Source organism: Physeter macrocephalus, unplaced genomic scaffold, assembly GCF_002837175.3.
Source record: "Physeter macrocephalus isolate SW-GA unplaced genomic scaffold, ASM283717v5 random_79, whole genome shotgun sequence".
In the NCBI taxonomy this organism is placed as follows: Eukaryota; Metazoa; Chordata; class Mammalia; order Artiodactyla; family Physeteridae; genus Physeter; species Physeter macrocephalus.
The window spans coordinates 85,257-91,368 of NW_021145365.1; positions in this window are offsets into that span (position 1 = coordinate 85,257).

Here is a 6,112-nt window from a genome sequence, read left to right on the forward strand (position 1 = left end):
CTGTGGAAGTGTAGAGTGGCCAGGTGCCACAAGCAGGGTCCTATAGCCTTGGGATGGAATTTGGATTTTAGTCTCACTTTGCTGGGGAACCAGCAAAAGGTTTTTACCAAGGAAGGGACATAGTCTCATTTACATTTGAAACAAATCATTCACAGAATGCATAGAGTCATGTACACAATGTCTCTACCAGTCTGCAGAAGCAGCTGGGATCCAGGGTCACCTCTGAGGAGAGAAGGCAGCAGACGGAGTGGGGAAGGGGTCACAGGCGTGCAAAGGAGACTCAGTTTATTCTTTTAGACTATTTGGAATTCTTACCATATACAAATGTCGCCTATTGAAAAATAATTTTTGATATATTAACATCTTTAAGGATCCCTCTGGCTGTGTTCAATATAAGATTGTAGGGGATAGTGGAGCAGGAGGGCAGAGAAGATACTATGGCAATAATCCAGGTGAGAGGCACGGGTGGCCTGGATCGCAGGCAGGGTGGCCGCAGGAGAAGTGGTCACTTTCACAATTTATTTTCAAGCTGGAGCCGAACGGACTTGTGCAGAGAGTGAATGAAAGAGAGGGGTGAAGAGATGCTAAGGTTTTGGCTTGCACAAAGTGTCACTTTGTGAAAGGGAAATGACTATGGGAGGAGAGGGTGCGAGTGGGGGGGGGGCGGAGATGGAACTATCACTTCTGTTTCTATGAGGTACATTTAAGATGTTGACTAAACAATTTGGACAGGGGAGTCTGGAGATATAATTTCAGGAGCCTTCAGTGTTGGAATTGATGAGAATGAATGAGAGATCACGAGGAGATGTGTGTGGACAAAGACTGGGACACTCCATCCCTTTAGAGGTCAGATCTGTGAGGGGCAACCAGCAAATAAGAGGAGAGACGCATGAAATTTGAGGAGAAGCCCCAGGCAAGTCGTATTTCTCATCCTTGCTTGCCTGACCCACTGCCTGCCCAAGGGTTTCCCAGGGCTGATGGTGCCCCAACCTGAGCCCCAAATCTGGCTTGGATTGTGGCCAAATAGGGAACCAGTGCTCACCGGACCCAGACTGCAAGTTTGATATCAACAGTTACCTCCAGAGCCCTGACAATGTCAGGACACCCCACCACTGGCAGCAGAAAGGAGAAAGAACTGTAGGGACGGAAGCCTCCTTCTCTTCCTTAATCTCCCTAAATCCTCAGTTCTCACCATTCTTAGCAGTCCAAGCCATTGTGATCTCTTGCCTGGGTAACAGCCTCCTAATTCTTGCCACCTTGACTCTCATTCCGCTAATCAAAACACTCCAATGGCTTCCCAATGCCCTGAGAATTAAATACAAACTCTTTCTCTAAGGCCCTGCATGGTGGGACTCCTACTGCTCTCTCCAGGCTGATCTCTTCTGTGCCCTTTCTGTCCTCCACCTAGTTGATGCCTTCCCATCCCTCAGATCCCATCAGGATACATGTGTTGGTATGAATTCCTAGGATTGTCTAAGCATGGAGAAAGGTGTGCCAGGATACACTCCAGCATGAGCAAAATGGCAACATGTCAGAATGTGAAATGAAAACACAGGCTGAAATTCTATTAGTAATATTACAGTACAGCTCTCTGAAACCATCTAACTTACCCAGTTTGCCAGTTTGCAAGCCACTGTTCATTTATCTGTAAAACCTACCCAGCCTAGCTGGCTACTATTATGACAAAGCAATTCTGCTCCCATTTGTTAAGCTGTACACTTCCTGAGGAGTAGCTGTTACCAAACCTGTTTATGCCAGCTATGCTTAAGTTAATAACTGAACCCTATCAGATAAATAAAATATTAATGCAAGAGAGTTGTTTGTATGCAAAGCAGGTTGCCTGCATTGGAAAGAATAAAAGTGAGCTACTTTTAAAAAAAATGCTGCCAAATTAGATGCAAGCAAAGCAACCGTAAATGATTAAACAGAAAAGCTCATTAAAACCTAGGAAGGTCCAGCCTTCAGTTTGCTTGATAAGTGTCTTTAGGTTTTCAAGTCACTTTTTTTTAAAATAAATTTATTTATTTTTGGCTGCATTGGGTCTTCGTTGCAGTGCATGGGCTTTCTCTAGTTGCGGCGAGCAGGGGCTACTCTTCGCTGCAGTGCGCAGGCTTCTCACTGTGGTGGCGTCTCTTGTTGCAGAGCTCGGGTTCTAGGCACGCGGGCTCAGTAGTTGTGGTGCACGGGCTTAGTTGCTCCGCGGCATATAGGATCTTCCTGGACCAGGGATCGAACCCTTGTCCCCTGCATTGGCAGGTGGATTCTTAACCAGTGCACCACAAGGGAAGTCCCTCTCAGGTCACTTTTTAAAAAGAACTGGAAATGATAAATGACCTTGTGGTTTATGGGTGCAGTTTATACAAGCATGTGACGTTGTATGAGAACTGGGAGACTTACATTTAAAGAAAAGGTCTTGGGTACTTCCCTGGTGGCACAGTGGTTAAGAATCCGCCTGCCAATGCAGGGGACACGGGTTCGATCCCTGGTCCGGGAAGATCCCACACGCCGCGGAGCAACTAAGCCCGTGCACCGTAACTACTAAAGCCCGCACGCTCTAGGGCCCGTGTGCCGCAACTACTGAGCCTGCGTGCTGCGACTACTGAAGCCCACACGCCTAGAGCCTGTGCTCCGCAACAAGAGAAGCCACCGCAATGAGAAGCCCGCGCACCTCAACGAAGAGTAGCCCCCACTGGCCGCAACTAGAGACAGCCCGCGCGCGGCAACGAAGACCCAGTGCAGCGAAAAAACAACAACAAAAAGGTCTTGGGTTCTACACAGAGGGAAGAGACGAATGTCTTTCTAAAATGTTCTTGATGAAAATAAACCATTTAAAGTGTTTAGATGTTCATTAATGCTATTTGCCATATTTTTCTAACTCCCCACTGGCCCAGCAATTGAAAGGATTGCACTTCCTGACCCCACTACATTTTGAGTGGGGCCATGTAATTAATCCTGGCTAACGAGGTATGGGCAAAAATGACACATGTGAATTCAGTCTGGAGCATTTAATTACTGGTGCCAGACCAGAGCACTCTATGCCTTTCCCATGCCACTTGGCAATGTTTAAGATCTCTCAGCATGGGCTCCAAGCTGATCCTCCATGTAGCGAGAGTGAGAATATCCGCCTTTTCTATTTCAAGCCGCTGCAGTTTGGGGGTTGTTTGTTATTGCAGCGTAACCCAGCCTATCCTGACATAGAAATGTCCTTTTCAAATAATCCTGTTTAACCAATCTGATTGCTTTTACTGCAAGGGCAAGCTGGGAGTACGAACAGATGCGTATGTGGCATAGACAAGGACATGAAGACAACATGGACAAATAACACTTTATACTACAAAGTGGGAGTAAGGTGATCTCTACCTTGAAGTTTCTCTTCTGTTTGTTTTTGCAATTACAAAATAATGTTCTTAAAAAAAAAAAAAGGGTCTGCCTAATACACACTCTTCAGCCTCTATACATTCTTCCTTAAGCTTTCTCACCGTGATTTGTAATTATTTGTGTCTCCCACATCAGACTGGGAGCTTCTTAAGGACAAAGACCACGTCTGGCGTATTCACCGCTATATCCCAAGAACCCAGCACACAGCTCTCTGGGTCTAAGTGTACAACCCCGTAGAACACCCTCCACACATCTAGAGAGGTTATGTAACGTGTTCACTCTCCCGTTTCCCCGCGCCAGGAAACCACCTGTCCCAGCTTTCCCTGCAGTAGGAGGGAAAGATTGAGTTCTCACCCGTGGGAGCATATGCACGAGCATCATGACGTCACGAGCGAGCGTCACTTCCCGTCCCAGGCCGGTAAGAGCCAGTGTACGCTCCCCGTGCCCGTGCTCTATTGCTCTCTCCAGTGTTGGAGACTAAGGAGGGTTTGGTTATCGGATGGAAGCAGCAGGACCCCTGAGTCACTGCTGGAGAAGAGCCGCCAGAGGAAACAGCCTGACCCAGGCTGTCATGGTGGGGCAGCGCCGGAGGGAGGTAAACCCTCTGTTAAACCAGTGAGATTTAGGGATTTGTTAACATAACATAGTCTGATCTGACCACACACACACACACACACACACACACACACACACACACACACACACACACACAGCTCTTTAATCCTATTTGTCTATCAAAGGATGACCCATAATAGCATGTACTTTTCATTAAGCATGAAACTGGGAGTTCTCATTTAATTCCCACAAGGACCCTTCAAGGCTGGCTTATGAGAGCCTCAACTTACAGATATGAGAGAACAGGGTCTGCAAGGTGAGCTCCCTGATTTCTTCCTGCCAGCCTCCAGGAAGGCAGGGACCACACCTTTTCACTGCCACAGCCCTAACCCCTACCAGGCATCCAGTAAATATTTCCCAAACAAATGAACTGCAAATTTTCGACCTCCAGTGTCAACTGGCCCCTGCTTCCTGCTTGGTATTGTATAAAGTTCCTAGATTACCTCCTAGAGTTTGGTTGATCCTTAGCCATACACACCAGAGTGGGTCAGACTGGTTGTTAGAGCTGGTGCCAGACTGTATCACTTAATTTAAAAACATATCATTCTTGGAGGGCCTTCCCCGGCGGTCCAGTGGTTAAGACTCTGCACTTCCACTGCAGGGGGCGTGGGTTCTATCCCTGGTCAGGGAACTAAGATCCCGCAAGCCAGGCAGTGAGGCCAAAAAAATAAAATTAAAAATAAATTTTAAAAAATGTTATCACTCTTGGAAAAGCAATAATAATAAACATGTCAAAAAATAAAATAAAATAGTAATAAACATGTCTTAGACACTGCTAAGCACTTCATGTCTGAGCTCACCGAAGACTTACACACCAGGCCGTGAGGGTGACAATCTCATTATCCCATTCTACAGATAGGGAAACCAAGGACCAGTGAGGCAGGAGCCTGAGGTCACAGGCTGAGGAAAGGCAGAGAGAGATCACAAGCCCAGGTTTGTTCTTTTTTTTCTTTTTTAAGATTTTTTGGATGTGGACCATTTTAAAAGTCTTTATTGAATTTGTTACAATATTGCTTCTGTTTTATGTTTCGGTTTTTTGGCCGTGAGGCATGTGGGATCTTAGCTCCCCGACCAGGGATCAAACCTGCACTCCTTGCATTGGAAGGCAAAGTCTTAACCACTGGACTGCCAGGGAAGTCCCCCAGGTTCGTTTTTAATCTCAGCAGAAGCCCTTGGCCCCTAGTTGGTGGAAAAAATGAGGGGCATTAGGCATGAACACCTCAACTTTCTGTCGCTCCTGCCCAAGGCCCACCCAGGGCCATCAGCTAGGGGCTGGAACCCTCCCGTCCTCGTCACTGCGACACCTCTCACATCTGCCTCTCAGCCACCACCTACCCCCCAACATGCACTGTTCCAAACACTCCCAGATTGGAAAAACCTGGACCTCGCCCACCTCTAAGCCCGAGGCCTCTCTCCTCGCCTTCAGAGGCAAGGTGCCTTGAGATGGCCGTGTCCTGCCCAGCCTCTTCCGATAAAGTATGATCCACACTGGTGAACTGGCAAGATACAAGTTGGTACAATCACTGATGTGCCAGATATTTTTTGGAGGGAGCAATCTGGCAGTTCTGTTGCAGTTTAAAATGGGCACCCCACTAAAAAATAAATAAAAATAAAATAAAATGGGCACCCCCAAAGATCAGAAACATTCTACATGGCCAACAATGAGAAAGCTGTGTCATTCCATGGGGGAATACCATGCAGCCATAGAAACGGACAGAGGGGGCCTTCCCTGGCGGTCCAGTGGTTGACTCCTCACTTCCAGTGCAGTGGGCGTGGGTTCGATCCCTGATCGGGGAACTAAGATCCCACATGCTGTGGGGCGTGGCCAAAAAAAAGGGACAGAGGGCTTTTTGCCCTGGTATAACCTGCAAGATACTCTGTCAGATGAAAAAAGTAATCTACAGAATAAAGCAGACTAAGTTCTAAAGATCTTCTGTAGAACAAAGTGCCCATAATTACTGACACTCTACTGTGCACTTAAATTTTTTTTTTTTTTTTTTTTTTTGCGGTACGCGGGCCTCTCAATGCTGTGGCCCCTCCCGTTGCGGAGCGCAGGCTCCTGACGCGCAGGCTCAGCGGCCACGGCTCACGGGCCCAGCCGCTCCGCGGCACGTGGGAT